This window comes from Lissotriton vulgaris, chromosome 1_1, assembly GCF_964263255.1.
Source record: "Lissotriton vulgaris chromosome 1_1, aLisVul1.2, whole genome shotgun sequence".
In the NCBI taxonomy this organism is placed as follows: Eukaryota; Metazoa; Chordata; class Amphibia; order Caudata; family Salamandridae; genus Lissotriton; species Lissotriton vulgaris.
The window spans coordinates 670,332,810-670,351,031 of record NC_141685.1 but is presented as its reverse complement, the minus strand read 5'-3'; the positions used below and the strand labels follow the sequence as shown (position 1 = coordinate 670,351,031).

At 47.5% G+C, this 18,222-nt stretch overlaps 1 protein-coding gene across 1 annotated transcript in view; it reads right to left on the bottom strand.

Annotated features, from left to right (window-relative positions):
• The window catches only part of DPH5 (diphthamide biosynthesis 5), a 428,050-nt gene that overhangs the window by 13,920 nt on the left and 395,908 nt on the right, over positions 1-18,222 (bottom strand). The gene's annotated exons all lie outside the window — the stretch shown is intronic.

Sequence of the window (18,222 nt, the reverse complement as noted above, 5' to 3'; positions counted from 1 at the left end):
GATAAGGAAAGGAATGCCTAGAAATGTGCCCTCTGTATGACAGAAAATATTTTCCAGCTGTAATCTGCTTGGTCAGATTCCTTTCAAGGATGCACAGGGCATAACATCAGGAAACGCTGGAGAATGTACGTCACTCCTTTGAGGAAGCTCGAGTGCTTATTGGACGAGAAGAAAGGAATGCAGCGTGAATACGCTACTCCCATCACCTTAGTAATGTATCCTTCCGATTCGGTCATTAGGCGGAAATGAGTGTGCAGGTCGCCTCTTACTCACATCTAGCAATCAAAGCAACAGGAAGTGCGCAGCACAGAGGGCCACAAATATCAGGAAAAGAAACATTCTTTGAATGAAAGCAGGGCACCCTGCCTCCTTTGTCATGATGAACTTTTTCTCCTTCTCAAGTACAGCGATTTTTGTAATCTGCTACGACTACTAAGAAAACTCGATTAACACAACATATTTAAAAAAAACTCGGATTTAGAAAGAAAAAGTAATTGTGTTTGTCAAGTCGTAGAACCTTTGCATACTAGTTTCCAGATTACCTTTGGGGGCATATGAAATCCTCCGTTCAGTGAGTCCTATGTCTATTATTAGGCCTGGCTAGAGGCAATTCTAGTTATCTGTTGGTGTTGAGCTATGAAAAAGAAAGCGGGGCTTTGGCTCTGTGCACTATTTTGATCTTCGTCTTAATTTTTTTTTTGTGTGGACCACTTGAGTCAGACTTAGTACTTCTATTGCAGTTGCTGTAAGGTGAAGTGTCCATACATTATATAAATAAAGGTGCAACATTTCCCCAATTGGCACCAGAAAAAAACTGCTGCAGTCAGAATGTGCAAAGCGAATAGCAAGCAACAAAAGCATATCGTGTGTCCGCAGCAGCAGTGCCGGTGTAATGATAACGATACGCTAAGTAGTGCTCTAGTTGATCTATATTAATGGGTAGCACAGAGTCTAGGACGCTACATGTTAGTGTAATATTAACCCTAGATACGCTAGGGTTTTTTCCCTCACCCAAGATGGTCGGCATATTGAACCAATGCACTGATGTGCATGCAGGGAGAAACCCACTATGTAGGGGGTACGCACAAAAGCATAGAAGTGCGAGTCTCCTGGTGGGTCAGGTGATTAGTGCCAATATCGGACACACCCACCTGCCCTCCCACAGCAACATACATGTAGCATAAATAAGCAGACAAGACAACTTTTTTGGTGGAGAAAGTCGCTGCAGGTTTATCTATACTACTATTATACAGAGAGAACTTGCACCTTTTGGCCAGGTAAACTCGGGAACCACAGCGCCAATCTACACACCCAATACATCTATGAAAATGCCAGGGTGTGTAGATGGACATAGGCTATATAAATTTAAAAAAAAAGTAAATAAAAAAATTAAGTTTGTAAACAAAGTAGTCCCCTGAAAGTAGCGCCGGCCGGGACCTAGCTCTGGCTGCGACGCGACGTGTGTGATGACGATGAAGGAGGAGCGGCGGTGCAGTGACGAGCGGCTGTGCAGTGAGGAGCGGCGGCACAGGTAAGGAAAGGGAAAGTGAGAATGTGTGATGCAGGGGGAGGCAAGAAGGAGGAAGCAGTAAATGAAAATGTCGGAGCGCGAGTGAGTCAGGGAGGGAGGGGGTTGCGAGTGAGTCGGGCGGGAAGGGGGCAAGAGTGAGTCAGGGCGGGAGGGGGCGCGAGTGAGTCGGGGCGGGAGTGAGTCGGGGCGGGAGGGAGTCGGTGCGGGAGGGGGGTCGGGCGGGAGCGGGTGTACTGCCCCCAGCCCCTTTCTGCCCCAGGCAACGCTGGGGCGGGCTGCTAGTTAGCATACAAATATGCCAACATGGTGGGTTATCTTACAGGTGAGCCTCGCGGCCTACCACCTGATAGGTCAAACTTGCATCGTGGCCTTAGCTAATCGGTGCTTAGCGGTTGTGGTGAGGGGATAGCCACTCCCACTTCCGGTAAACCATCGGTCCACCCTCTTGCTCACGCCCCCCCCCCCTACAAGGGGCGGAGCGTTCAAGCGACCCCCGGTTGTACAGGTTTTCGACCGCCCGTAGGACAGACGGCGCGCAGTCGCACCCCAGGGTCCACCGCACAGACTTCCTGGGGATATTAGGCCTCAGCATCCTTTGGGCTCCTGAAGAGGGTACCCCTGAGTACCTTTCCGCCTCTGGATCGTCCTGTAACTCCGCCTGCAACACAAATAAAAAGATTAGAACATATTTCCCCCCCCACCCTGAAACGCCGGGTAAGGGGTAGGGAGCGAAACGGCGTCAGGGTGAGGGGTCACAGAGGCCGACAGGTGGGCGGCGGAGGAATTTATACTTCTCCCTACCCCCCACCCCCCACCCCGGCCAGAAGTGACGAGCGGGACCCTCCAGGGGTCTCGGAACACTAGGCTGCTCCGTGTGCCATCCTGTGGCACTAATGGGGCCGCCCTCTTATGAGGGTCCCCTGCGGGGACGTGTCGGCCAGCCCCCAGATGTCGGGGGCAGCAACGGCTGCACTTGTGGTGGTGTCAATCTTTTTGCCTTCTGTTGCATTTGATGCACTGCTGCCGAGTCACTGTGCAGCCTACCAGCCTGCTTCTGCACACCGGTGAGAAGGTGGTGCCTGCTGTCGTGAGCTCTGATGCTCGCTGCGACAAGACTCCATATCTGCTGTCAGGAGCATCCCTGTCTGGTGAGGGGGTGCCACCATGCTCAGAACCAAGCAGCCTCAGCACACTAGTGAGGAGGTAGTGCATGTGGTGATGAGCTCTGTTACGCACTGTGAGGAAAATACCTGCCTGCTGTGGTGTGCCACAATGGCCAGTGTGATGATGCTCAGTGGTTGCTGTGCGGTGCAGCTCTTCTCACTCAGTGGAGCCCCAATGGCTGCTTTAGAAGAGGCCTTGTCCTGTGCTTCTGTTGCACTCTCTGTCCTGTTTTTCTGTTCCTGTGTTTCTGTCCACGTCTCCTTGCCCTGTGTTTCTGTCCCAGTCTCTCACACTGTACAAGCAGGGGCCACCGCATTGAGAGCAAGACATTTCCATTCAGGTGCCCCCTCTCCTGCTCCTGTGCTGACTCTGCCATCAAAGATCAGGGCTTGTGCCTGATCATCTGTTCCTGGGCAGCACTGGCTTCAGCTCCACTCCCTGGGCATTAAGCACTTGTCAACCCAAGCACTTGTCACCCCACAGCTCCGCACTTCGGTGGGGCTCACGATCTTCATCCAATGCCTCCAGGAATGTCAGGTCCGCCAAATCCAGCCAACTTTCCTACTCCAACCAAGCCCATCCTGCTAAGATCTCAAATTATCACTATAGTAATGAACCTATATTGTGAATGATTTCTATTTGGCCAAGACAATGTTGACACACTTCCATGCATAAGATATGAATATAGGTGACAGTATGCTGCTCCGCCGACCGCCCGGTGATCTCTTGAATGCAGACTCCACGAAAGATGCACTCTACTTTGCTGATCTAACGAGAGCTATGAAGGGCTGCAAGGTTTGACTTCTAAAACATTAGCAGAGATTTAAATGTAAGCCCCTGTTTGCTCTTAATAAAATGTTACATATTTGCTATCTGTTCATATTTTGAATACTCACATGCACCAACGTTTTACATATTTTAAGTGTCTGTTATGGTCTAGACTAGCGCCAAGTAAAACCTTTTGAGATCTAAAAGTTTCACTGCAAATTTGGTGTTGATAAATCTATCAATGGTATGTGTCGTTCATGCAATCAAGAAGAGGAAACTCCCCATCACTTCGCCTTCTTTTTCAGTGCATATTTGAATGGCTTAAGCCCAGTGGTAGAAGTGGGTGGGTCGGAAGGGCACGGCGTGCCCCTACTTCTAAAAATTATTTCAGTCCGTTCCCCTACTTCTTACTTTCAGAAAGCATCCCGGGACGGCAAGAATAGTCCTACATAAAAACGATAAAAAATGTCTTTACCTTCCAGGGGCTGCTCGCACTTCTCTGTTGAACTCCAGAGGCTGCAGCTACCCCACCCTGAGCTGCAACACACTGTGGGCAGGCCCATTATCATTCCGATTGAGGCAGATTATTCCCTTTCGAATGACAATGCGCTCGCTGTCTGTCTTTAGCATATCAAGTGCCAGTGAGATCAGAGTTAGTGATTACAGAGGAGCTTTCCCCAAACAGAGTACTGTGGGGAACTTGACACCTTGTGTAATTTGTCAATGTTGTACACGGAGTGAACTGGGCAGGAGCAGTGACAGGACAGAGGAGGCGACAGGAAAGGAGAGGTGACCGAGCAGGAGAAGTAACGGGCAGGAGAAGTGACCGGCAGGAGAAGTGACGGGCAGGAGAAGTGACGGGCAGGAGAAGTGACAGGCAGCAGAAGTGACAGGCAGGAGAAGTGACAGGCAGGAGAAGTGACGGGCAGGAGCAGTGACGGGACAGGAGAGGTGACGGGACAGGAGAGGTGACAGTAAAGGAGAGGTGACAGTAAAGGAGAGGTGACAGGAAAGGAGAGGTGATGGGGCAGGAGAAGTGATGGGGCAGGAGAAGTGATGGGGCAGGAGAAGTGAAGGGGCAGGAGCGGTGATTAGGCATGGTCAGGAGCAGTAACCGGCAGGAGCAGTGAACGGATAGGGGCAGTGAACGGGCAGGAGTGCTGACCGGACAGGAGCAGTAACGGGGCAGGAGCAGTGACGGGGCAGGAGAAGTGATGGGGCAGGAGAAGTGACGGGGCAGGAGAGGCAACAGGGCAGGAGAGGTGTCCGGGCACAAGAAGTGACGGGCAGGTGACATGACAGGCAAGTGACATGACAGGAAGGTGATGTGATGGGCAGTAGAGGTGATGGCAGGAGAGGTGATGGGGCAGGAGAAGTAACGAAGCAGTAAAAGTAATGGGGCAGGAGCGGTGATTAGGCATGAGCAGGAGTGGTAACCGGGCAGGAGCAGTGAACGGGGCATGAGCAGTGAACGGGGCATGAGCAGTGAACGGGGCAGGTGCAGTGAACGGGGCATGAGCAGTGACGGGACAGGAGAAGTGACTGGGAAGGAGATGTGACGGGGAAGGAGAAGTGATGGGGAAGGAGAAGTGACGGGGAAGGAGAAGTGACGGGGAAGGAGCGGCGACAGGGCAGGAGAGGTGACAGGCAGGGGAAGTGACCGGGAAGGAGGAGTGACCGGGCAGGAGGAGTGACCGGGCAGGAGAAGTGACGGGCAGGTGACGTGAAGGGCAGGTGACGTGACGGGCAGGTGACGTGACGGGCAGGTGACGTGACGGGCAGGTGACATGACGGGCAGGTGACCGGGCAGGAGAAGTGATGTGGCAGGAGAGGTGATGTAGCAGGAGAGGTGACGGGGCAGGAGAAGTGACGGGGCAGGAGAAGTGACTAAGCAGGAGAAGTGACGGGCTGGAGCGGTGATTAGGCATGAGCAAGAGCGGTAACCAGGCAGGAGGGGTTGAACGGACAGGAGCAGTGAATGGGGCAGGAGCAGTGAACGGGGCAGGAGTAGTGAACGGGGCAGGAGTAGTGAACGGGGCATGAGTAGTGAACGGGGCAGAAGAGGCGGGCAGTAGAAGTGAACAGGGCAGGAGCAGTGAACGGGGCAGAAGTGACGGGGCAGGAGAAGTGACAGGACATGATAAGTGTCGAGACAGGAGAGGCACCAGGGAAGTTGAGGCGCCAGGGAAGGAGAGGGGGAAGGAGAGGCACCAGGGAAGGAGAGGCGACAGGGAAGGAGAGGTGACCAGGCAGGAGAAGTGATGGGCAGGAGAAGTGATGGGGCAGAAGAGGTGATGGGGCAGAAGAGGTGATGGGGCAGGAGAGGTGATGGGGCAGGAGAGATGATGGGGCAGGAGAGGTGATGGGGCAGGAGAGGTGATGGGGCAGGAGAGGTGATGGGGCAGAAGCAGTGATTAGGCATGGGCAGGAGCAGTGACCGGGCAGGAGCGGGGAACAGGACAGGAGCGGTGAACAGGGCAGGAGCAGTGAACAGGGCAGGAGCAGTGCACAGGGCAGGAGCAGTGAACAGGGCAGGAGCAGTGAACAGGGCAGGGGCAGTGAAAAGGCCAGGAGCAGTGAAAAGGCCAGGAGTAGTGACGGGCCAGGAGTAGTGACGGGCCAGGAGTAGTGATGGGCCAGGAGAAGTGACGGGCCAGGAGGAGTGACGGGCCAGGAGAAGGGACGGGCCAGGAGAAGGGACGGGCCAGGAGAAGGGACGGGCCAGGAGAAGGGAGGGGGCCGGGGAATTGACGAAGCAGGAGTGTTGATTGAGCATGAGCAGGAGTACTGACTGGATAGGAGCAGGTAAAGGGCAGGAGCAGGCGTTCCCAGGGTGACTGGAAGGGTAGGGGGGGGCAGTTTAGTTTGGGGAGACCGGTTTTGTACAAGTACAGGAGTTTTAAAAACACTGCAAAGTTATTTGTATATTCAGCAGGTTTCAGTCAACAATACAAGTGCCAAGATAACTTTGGTGATCAATGTCCCTGCTGGAGAGAGATGGGAGCATGTTTTGTCTAGTGGCTGTTTTACTCATCTAAGGTAGCGCAGAGGGGTAATATGCATGCTGCAAAGAACATGTATCATGCATATCAAAGAGCAATATGTTAAGTGCATAGTTCAGTGGGTACTGCTTTGTGTTCACTTCCCAAATGACAGGACACTTGAATACATATGGCCTGGCAGTTCGGTCTGGACTGTTCTCATTGGGTGCAGGATCAAGACTGATTTGCATGTGTCTGGGTCCAAACTGGAATGGAATGGTGAGTAAAGAAACAATGGATTTAGGCCCAGATCTCTGTACTGGGGTGAATGTATAACATTGTTCTGCATTCTGTCCACCAGTTGTTCTTTTTGCTATATTATGATTGAGCAGCTAGCTGGCTGACATGAAAATGAAGGAGCCTTTGTGGGTTTCCGTGAGTCTAGATTCTCCTGAAGAGTCCCTTTCTCTTCATAGTCCTGCTTACCACATGTGTACAGGAGGAACCCTGTATTCATGATCTCAATGTTTGCGACAAAAAATAATCATGGATTTCTGAACAATGAGAGTAAAAGCATTAAGGTAACATGTTGTTCCTGCTTATATTTCACACGCTTTACATAAACCTCTATTCCCCGAGTGTTTGCTTTTTCCTGAATTAAACCTCAAATATAAATAACGTTATAAGATGTAACTGTTCAGTGAAATGCTAAACGTACTAAAAATTGGTATGTTTTTCTATTTCTAGCCACAACCCTCACTCCACCCACTGATTCAATCTTCGGTTATTCCTGCCCCTGATTCTCCACCCACAGTTCCCCTACTTTTTTTCCCACTTCTACCACTGCTTAAGCCACTATGCAAGCTTCTGGGTTTTATGCAGTATACCGCCACACCCAGAGTCCTTTGCACATACACCAGTGAAGTAGGTGTTATCGCAGTATCCAAATGCATTCATGCAGCATGGCTCATACGGGTCCTAAGGGAGCGTGGAAGAGGAGCGCTCACGGATGTCTCTGTGCTCCGGTAAGAAGAGCCCCACTCCTTATGGGCCCTGACCACTGGACCACACTGGGAGCTTTCGCAAGAGGTCATTATGTAATCTCTACTAAGCACTGGCACTTTCTGTCAAGCAGGGACGGCAATGTGGTGTTTTATCTTGAAATGGAAATTATATTTGTTCACTTAGCTTGTTATTTAATCTCCAGTATCATATGCACCTCGATGGTGGTTTATGCTTTTATTCTTGCATTTTACATATTACTTATTCTTTGTTGTTCATATGTGCTTTTATTGCTGTGGTTATTTTTGATGAACATGTAGTGCTCGTTTTATTGTGGTTTTATGGATTTTGTATCCGAAATAAACTAATAATGAATGAATTATATAGAATGCTGTCTGTCTTTGACTTCTGAAAGGAATGCGTTGGCTTCCACCTCCCTGAATGTACCCAGCAGAGACTCTGGTAGGTCTGGGCAGTCTCACTAATGGCCCATTCTTGTGGGCTCTGCCCACAGGAGGGTTGGTGGCTGCACGGACCAGATGCATTGTGAAGGGGATACTGTTATTTCTAATTCTGTGAGGCTAAATTACCTATCAAATAGGATCTATTGCCTCATTGACTGCCTCAGCCAAAGAAAATGTAAACATCTTCTTAAACAAACGGAGTTTATTAGTTTCCTTTTTTCTTCGGATGATTGGGCCAAGGCTTCAGTTTAATTTCCTCGCCATCCACACCTTTTCCAGCGATTCAATCCGTGGTGACTCCTGACAACGAAGATCAGCTGTATGAATTTGAGGCTTCCCAACTCCACTACTTTTAAGGTACCCATTAATTCACCATTTGTCTGTTCAGTGCACCACTATGCGGATTTGATTAAATTCAGCGATGAGTCAACACTAACATTTATTTGTCTCTCAGTACTGTTTGCTTCTTACAATTTTGTCGTAGAGAATTAATTACCAGCATCATAGTAAGATTGAGCTGAAATTTTTTTCTGAGGATTTTCATGACCTTAGATTACGTAGAGGTCATAAACAGTGCAAGTCAGCAGCCTTCATTTCCCCTGATAAACTACACCACAGCATGCTCTTTAGATGGACTGATTTGCCCCCCACCTTCAATTGGATGTAGTTGTGTAAATTTAGTAACCAGACAAAAAACAATTTCCTAACCAATTCCTCCATGCATTATTTGAAGTTATTCCATAAAGTGGTGAAAGGATCCAGAGTTCTATTCTTCTTCACAAAACTCCACATTCTCCTTTTCAACTAGAATTTTGCAGTGAATCGCAATCTACATATTACTCTAAGCACGTTGTGCAGATCCTCTAGTCAAGTGTAGCTAGAGCCCTTTGAAAATGTGTGCCTGTGAGTGAATCTATACAGTGATGACATCTATCAACCTCAGAGTGATAATCTCGACTGCAGCTTCATTTGTGCGTAGGTAGTAGGCTCTCGATGAGGCACTGATGCCAATCACTACTCAGTCTCAATGAGGAAATATTAGTGCCAAGTGGTAAGCTCAGGGGACATATTGCTCATACTGGATTTCAGTTAGATCTTGCAGGTCTCTGCAGACAAATAGAATCCAGTAACTGTTGTTGGGTAAAGTAAATACATCTTGGAAGAATAAAGAATCCCTGTCCCCGTAAAGATGTGGCCAATGTACTACTTGGAAAAGTTGGATCTAAATTGCTGTTGCCTCGGATGCTTACTGGTTGAACCCCATGGTTGCTCTGTGCCTAAAAATGAGACTTGGAACCTAATCTTGTTATGAGGTCCATATAAATCAACAGTCTACTGGGTGTGGGTGTCATCAAATTAGCTTTGCACTCTACACGAGCAGCCCTGGCAATTACAATTTTGATATTTGCTCTGATGTAAGGGTATCAACTTGTAGTAGCAGTATTGCCCTCTAAAATGACACCGAGGGCCTCCCACTGCTTGTTCCATACTGTGATGTAGATGCATGCTTCTTCTACCTCTAGTGAGCAAAGCCAATCCAGGGCTCGACAAATGTACTCGCCCGCTCGCAAATGCGAGTGAATTTCATGAAGGTCGAGTCAGTTTCAAGGCCTACTTGACCAGCCTGGCGAGTGCTATCTGGCACTGCAATATCAGGCAAAGGCTCTAGGGGGCAGCATTACAATGGAAGCAACGACGGCATTAAAGAATCAAGTGCACGTGGTGCGCAGTGAAGGCTCTAGGGAGCAGCATGCACGCACCACCTAACTTAGTGGTGGTGGTGTGGTGCGCTGCCTATTGTTTCTGTGGGTCCCAGGGCCGTCAATCTGGTAGCGCGCGAAAGCTCTACCAATGATGGCCCTGCCCTGCCTCCGCGCGCTGTGCTGCTTAAAGTGCAACAGTGACGCAGCATGCCACAACGTGCTCTCTTCGGCAGAGTCGGGACGGACTACAGGGCGATTTGGAGATGAGTCTTTTTTTTATATATGGTATATTGTAGGCCTTCTTAAATCAGGACTGCTCGGTGTCGTCTAAAATCACACATCCGTGTTAGGCCTAATGCACACGGTGTATAAGGAGTAAAAAGGAGATACCGTTGGGAGCCTGACATTCTGCCCTCACCAAATGTTTGCATTCTGCATGGAAACATTAAGGATTGCAATATTTATTATGTTGCGCTAGATTCGAGTTTTAATACGAGGGAGTTGAGTCATATCAAAAAGTGGGTCACACAACACAGCTTACTGAGTCCTCCGACCTGAGCAGAGGAGGACATTAATGAAAAGAGATGCAGGAAAAAAGAAACGTTAGAGAATTCAAACAAATGAAAACACATCGTTGTGAGAAAGTGGCGATGTAAATGTCGAAAGGAACAACCACAAACACTGTGGATGTTTGTAGTGTCAGGTGTCCTCGAGTTAATCATGCACTTGCTTGGTGTTCAGCTGTGTTAAGATTAAAGGAGGTAAATGAGTAACATACTTGTTCGGAGTGTTATAATTGCTCGGGTTTCCTATACATCATTTGGAGGAAGTTGGTTTCTGTGATTTTGAAGATGTTGTGATTCAATTGTGATTTTAGAAAACATGAGTTACATTACCTGTGATTGTCCAAAGTGTAGAATAGTTTGTCCATTTTCACAGTGATCCCTTTGGAGGTAATCTCGTGGAAGCGTTTCTTCCATTTCATTGCATGTGATCAACTTTTGCCCCCCCTTCACTGATGTTTTTATTGAACCCGCTCTATGACAAGTATCAGACGAATTATGTCTATATCTGGTTCTTAGATACTTTGCGCGGCATCTTGAGGAAGGCTTTGTGAATGAGTATAAAGAGATACTGAAACAGCTTTACTGTTCATAAAATATTGTTGAATCTTTCACGTAAGTGGGTGCACCAATTGCACCAGAAAATAGGATGTCAAAATAGGATGTCATGCATGCCACGCTAGTGGGTGAGGGAGAGCGACTGTCATTTTATTTTTTTTCTGTCTTTATTTCCACAACAATACTGGGTAGATTATATTTTGCTATGGGATCTTGTGCTGAAATGAGGTTTTGGTTGGGGTAACTAAATGTATTTTCTCTGATGCACATCATTTCTGCATCGTTCACAGGGCATGCTTAATAAGGATTGTTGCATTAGTCTGTGCAATTTGTTTACAGTGCGTGCTGCGCCCATATAAACTGTTTAAAAAAGGTTTGCTTGCCTTTTCCCGGATGAAGCGTCAGCATAGTTTGATTTGGCTGTTTGTGTTGCAGCGTAGGGTTTCTATACTTGCACTTTAAACGTCCGGACTTCTGTCAGTGCAAGCCTTCACAAATAAAGTTGAGGACTATAAAAGGTTTGCCATGAGTCCCTGCCTGATCATGGCTTTGGCAGCACTGTCGATTGATGGGTATGGAGTTATTTTACTGGACCAGTGCATGCAGTCAGTATGTTAAATTTGTCAGGGCTCAACTGTCCTAAGATGTCCAGGTTGCATTCTGTGTTGAAAACGTAAATGCAGGGTCAGGGACTGTGAGTCAGCCGAAACCACACTGAAGTGGGTTGTTCAAGTTGTTGGTTGAGATGTAGTGAGCGAGTCATATGAATTCAAGCCTTTCAAGAGTGTTTTTTTTTTTTTATAAGTGTGGTTCAAGAGAGGCGATAAAGTTGAAAGAACAAATCAGCTGGTATGTAAATGTATTTATGTAATATGTAAATGTATTTAGCGCAAACGTTGCCTGAAGAGGTTGGAGCACTTCACAAAAAAATGCATTTGAAAATCCGTCAGCATTAGCGTGATATATCCTTTCATGTGCCACCATAACACAGAATAACATTCATTCTGCGCCTATAACCTCCGTCGTGCAATTTTGAAGCGGCCTAATTACTGGAGTCATACTTTTTGGCAACTTCAAGTGACAGCAATGCAATTACTACCACTCACTGGCCGTAGCTAATTCTGGGACCTTAACCCCTTCCACACTCATGACGAGCTGGGCTCGTCATGGTGTAGCCTCCTCATACACTGATGACGAGCCCAGCTCGTCATAAAACAATAGAAATAACGAATTCCCAGCACAGGAGGGGAATTGCCTTAGCAGCCATGGAGTTAAAGAGAGCCCCTTTCACTTGAATCTGTCAGGAGAATCGGTTATCTGAAGGTACAAAGGAAATAAATTAAATGTCTTCCCAGAGCTTAATACTGCTTATGCAAGTTGTAGTAGAACATTGTGCGGTGAATGTACTATGCTGTAATTTGTGAATATTTGTATGTTTCCCTCACCTTAATTGCTTAATTTTGCTTGCAAGAAAGTGTCACTCTTTAGGTGCGGATTGTGCACATTGTGTGACCGCTAATTACCACACCCACAGTTTCCCTCAAAAAATTAAGTTTAGGCCCAGAGAGTTAGGCTTTGGGAGGGGGGAGTGAGCTTCAGAGACCTGATTGTAGATGTTTCCGTAAAAAGATGGTGTAATTAATTGCAGGGAACACAGTCTCATCTGTGCTGCTAGAACCCACAGGGTAGACCCCGAATGTCACATTAAGAGTATTGGTTTTGACAGTGCCTATTTCTTAATGCCAGGAGTACGTTTTGGGAATGATAAAGGTTGTGTCCAGATCAGAGAGATCTGGAAGCTTTTATTTTTGCTGCGTGCTGGTTATTAGGGAGCAGGATTTTCCATTATGTGACAGTACTGTGCCTGACCGGAGACTTTTTAACTGCTATGTGCGTGCCTGCCTGGCTTGGCAGTGTTGCAGCTGGCCCGCTGGTGGTTGTTGGCGCCGCAAATGTTTTGAAACAAATTCATATGTGATCAGTTTGTGGGTCGAGTGCATTGCTGTTAGGTCGAGTAGAAAAGTCTACTCACTCGACCTGCAGGTCTAGTAAGATTTTTTAGATTTGTCGAGCCCTGCAATCTACACGTGGCACCAGGGGCAGAAGCAGGACATTAGACCTCACTTCTCTTTCTCTAAGGTGAAAATGGATGGGGATAAAATCCCTATCTATTGTGCAGCTTGGGAACTCCTTCTATGATCCTTAGTTAAGAAACCTCTGAATTTGTGCAATTAGGCCTGAAAATGTCCTTGGACATCTTGATACAGATGCTGATGTGATTGTGGGAAGCGGACAATCATTTTCGGCTATGATTAGACCTCATAAATCCAGGATTAGAAGGATCCAATAATGTAAATATGTGCAGTCTTCTCCCTGTACAGGAATCACAATCCATTATTTCAAAACACTGAAGCTACTAGTCCCTCCGACTGGTGTGGGATTGAATTTCGAACAATGCATCTTTTTTTAAAACTATGAACGAGCAAATTATTTGTCTTATATATATATATATATATATATATATATATATATATATATATATATATATATATATATATATATATATATATATATATATAATTTTTTATTTTTAAAGCTTACAAGGGAACCACTTTCAGCTTTTCCAGTCACAATGTAACATAGATTCTATAGATTCTTATGGGGCAAATGAATGTGAACTAAAATCTGAACATTGGTGTCTGAGAAAGGCAGTGAGGTACAGAGAGATAAGATAAGAATTTAAGCATTGAATACATTGGTTACATAAAAAAGTCAGGTTCAGACCCACATCTCCAGGTTTTAAAGACTGACACGAAGACGTTTGATATCTAGGCCTCTGACCCATGAATGCTTAGAGAGATGGAAAGAGGCTAGACTGTTACCAGAAGGAGTATGCATGGTGTTAAGAGATTAACTCGCGTGTTATAGTGCAAAGAGCAATATCTGCTGATGAAGAAAAGAGATGTTTTCCACCAAAGTGCAGGTCAGTGACATTTACCTGCACATTTTAATCCAAAGTAAACGATTCTCCCCACTCGTGTGTTATGAATATTCTGGGAGCTACCAAAACTGACTTAATTATCGAGGACGTGTTCTCTGATACAATTTCATCACTGCTCTCTCCAACAACGAAGAGACGTAATCCAGTTGTGCACGATGCAACACATCTGCCCACCTCGGTCCACGTATACCAACTAGTGCCCACATATCAACCAATTGCCATTGACTAGTATGTGGAATATACTCCATGTACAGCATGGGCCGGATCTCTATCGTCAAGGCCCAAGCTGTAAACAGGAAGCTGGAGTGGGTGTTTGGACTACATAGGGGGCAGCCGAACCAACTATTCTCTATGCTAGTGGATATCCTATCATAAAACAGTCACATTGTCTGGGCACGTCAGACACTTGGGCTTTAAGAGTCTCCATATAATTGACTGTGATATAGATGACTCTCAAATCCATAATGCATTTTCGTGTGCATATATGTGCACCATCAAATGAAGTGGAGAACCTGTGCCTTGTTGCTTTTACACGTCTGCCTCCCTCAAAAAGGATAAGGTGGGAGAACTGGCAACAAGAGTGCTGGCGAGGCTGTACCTAAGGGACCTAAGGAGTTAGTGAAGTAATCAGTCGGCCCTATGCCATCCTTCAACACAAAAAAACACGCTCAAGGGAGCCTACAGCTTGCAAAATTACTTTATATTAGCTTGTGTATGTGGTGAGGTCAAAGTTACTGTAGAAATAGGGTATAGTGCTTTTTTAGGTCAAGCCTAGAGACAGCGTTCATGCGCTGCTCTGCGAGACTTATTGTAGAGGAGAAGGATATAGAAGCCCGCCCATATTTGTCATTGGCGTGTGTCATTGCCATCCTAAATGCTGGCTTCTGATTCATCAATAGGCTTGTTAGTCCCTCCTTAGTACCGCCTCCTCTTCATTTGTCACCTCCCATGGCGACTGGGCACTTTACTTAGGTTGTTACATGGTACATGTTATTTAGACTGTGAGCACTATTTTCTTTAACCCCTTGCATGCTGATGACGGCCCCCAGCCGTCATGCACTACAGTGCTCGTGTACCGATGACGGCTGGGGGCCGTCATGAACCCGCCCACTCAATAAAAGTGCCGCACAGGCGCAGAATCGTGGCAGCATGCAAGGGGTTAATAAGGTTCTCCTACTGCAGGCACAACATGCTTTATGCCTCACCCCCCCCTCCTCCCCCACCCTCCCATTGTCCGTACCTTCTCACCCCCGCCAGCCCTCATGTTGTCCATACCTTCTCGCCCCCCTGTCCACCCTCTCGTTGTCCGTGCCTTCTTCCCCCTCCCCGTCCGTTGTTCGTGCTTTCTCCCATTCCCTCCGCACCCGCTCGCCCTCACTTCCTCCCTCCCTCCCGTTGTCCGTGATGCCTAACATTTTCAATGCAATAGGTCTCGCGTAATTGCGAGATCTATTGCATTGGAAATGCTTGTTCTGATTTATTTCCAAAGCGCTGTATGGGTTTCTTGGTAGCTTGCTGAGGCCTGCATAGTTAAGGCCACTGTCCGTAATGGGAGAGAAAGGGACAAAGCTATGGAGGTGCTTCAGTAGAAATGAGTAAGGTTGCAGGAGGCTAAACCAGGGGTTAGAGGCGGCAGACCCGGAAGCTGAGATCGGCCCTGGACCAGGGTTCAATTCCCCGCCCCGACGGGGGTTGGGCTCAATAATTCCACGGACTCGATAATTCTCACTCCGGTGCCTACTCGACTCACGGGTTCACACTCTGCGACTCTGGGCAATAGCTTGCTTAATCTCCACAACGGCCCCTCGCGGCGGGATGCCTGGCTTTCACCTTGTGGATACCCTGCCGGGGTATCTCACAGGGGAATACCAGGACGGGTTGCCTGCGATGTGGGCGATTTGCGCTATATAAATACATGTACATTTACATTGTACATTTACATTTACATAAACCTAATCTTGTGGATTTCCCTTCTCTTTTTAAACTCAGAAGCAGAAACATTGTTGTGGTGTCCCCAGCCCTTTAAATGGAAGCTTTTTCAATATTATATACAAGTCATAGTTGCTGCTTATTCGATTATTTATCTTATGCAACTAGGTATGATGTTACTTGTTGTATCATATATCTGGATGCAATGACAGAAACAGCAAAATACAAGTCGGGCGTCATACTATGCTAAGCACAGATTTTTAGCTTACCTGTTTTTAAACCACACCCTTAATTACATTGGCCATGCCCTTTTGAGAGACCCTCCAGTTTTTTCATCCCGCTTATAGCCCTGGGAACAGGTACTTTAGAATATTGAGTGCCTGCACTTATAAATTTCAAGGTTACAGAACTGAATTTAACGTTCTGTTTTTACCATCTACGTCACACATTACATGGTGTTCAGCAACCCCAATGCGGTAATATTACACCCGGAATTACAGATAAAGCGAGCTAAGGGACTACGGACCCATTATTTGCTTTTTCTCTCAGGAATGAAAAATAACAGTTTGCATCGGGGGTTGTGCACTGATGCCTGCGTGTTTTTGCTCTTACCTATTTTGCTTAGTTTTTCCAGGAAAAATGTGCTTAGTAGAAAATAGTGGAGTTATCCAGGATCTCGTACTGTGGGCTGAGGAGGATGACCAAAGCCATTATTGGCAAGGCCGCCTGATCCACTTACTGGATTCCAGGGCACAAGTCCTAAAAAAAGAAGTGGGGGGATGCTGACGTCACAACAAGAAGTGACGTCCTGAAAGGTGGCTTGCACCATCAGACTCATTGCCTCCCTTCGATCACCCCTTAGATGCAAATGCATCAGAGAAGCCAGCGCATGAGCAGCTTTCTGAATGAGCTCCTATCTCGCCCCAGAGAGGCCAAAGAGTGAATGTGTGGCTCCATTTGCTCCAGTTATCGAGCTCCCAGTAAAATAAGTGGGGGGACGCCGTCCACCTGCGTGGTACCCCGACTCGAGCCTTGCTGGATTCTCCCAATAGTGGGTGAGTTCTATGGGCCTCGTGGTTCTATGAATGAAGTCAGCCTGGAGTGGCCTAACATGGAAGCCTTTTTCAGGGTATTTGAGGTGGGGTGGCAAGCGTCACTTTTTGAGTTTCCCTACTGTAAGCTCCCAAACTGACTTTAGAGAGTAGGTAAACGTTTTTAAAATGGTGCTCGAAGAAAAAGGACACGAGCAGCACAACTGTGCATCAGCCGATTGGAAAGAGAAGGCGGGACTGCCCAAGAAGACAGGGTGGAGGCTTCATGGGTGGCCACAGCAATGCCACCTCCTGTCAGGAAACAGATGTGATGGGCCGGGGGTGCGGCTGCCACAACCGTGGCCCGAATCCAACCACTGCTCCCAGTCATCGGCGTTGTGAATCTCCAAAGCCCCTGAAGAACAACAAGCATTGCTGCTTCAAATCAAGGGCTGCTCCTTGCACCCAAAACCACCGCCAAGGGCGGGAAAAAATACACGCGAGGCGAGAGCGCACAATACATCCAGCAATCGCTGACCAGGGATCTAAAGTATAGTTTAAATTATAGTCTGTCTTCGTTTTTTGACTGTATTTATACAGCGCAGACCACACAGGGAGACTGGCATCAGGGCGCTTTGAAAGTTACTGAAAGCACGGCAGCCGCCCGCCGATTAACAAAACAAAAGAATAATAAAACGTGCTGAAATGCTACGAGGTTTACATTTACGTTAATCAAACCTAACAGAGAAAGGTAATAATGCGGCCCGCCGAGGAAACGGACATTTCAGTATGCATGTCTTTAGCACTACAAATTGAGAAAGGATATGCAAGCCCAGCTTTTTATTGTTTTTCCATGTTCGCTGGGCTGCGCCTATGCTTGTGGTGTTCTGAAATGTGCTTTGCTCCCATGTGATTACAAGCGCTCTACAAACCACAGTAATTGTACTAAGTGATTACCCAGCGAGGCCGTGTACGAGTTCATGGGGATTTCTATCCTACAAGCCCGAGTCTGGGGTGGTACAGCGCTGTGCTAGCACCCACGCCTGTTTTTGACGCGCACGTTTTCCATATGGACATAAAGACATAACAGAAAGAGATAAGCAAGAGAGGCAACATATAAAGAGGACATCTTAAAGCGCGGTGCCCATACACAGAGGACATTAGGGGCTTGGGGCCTCATTAATAGCGGCCTAGAGCGATCTCGTGGAAGGGGCCAGTCCAACGTGCCCTCTAAAGGCCCCGAATTACTGGACCAGGTAATTCCAGGTCTGCAAACACCGAACCGAATACTTATGGGCCCTGAGACACTGAACCCGCTCCGCATACCGCATGCTTGGGAGAAGGCTGCGTCTGACGTCCCCTGACCCGCTCTCACCCAACCGGGGGAACTGCACAGGTTCCGCCTCGCGCTTCCCTGGTCTGCTCGGTCATGCACCACTGGCTAATTTGCCCATCCAGTCTGAAGGGAATTAGGTGTCCAATTTGCATCTGTAATTTGTGGCCTCATCCTGACCAGAGCCTTAATCG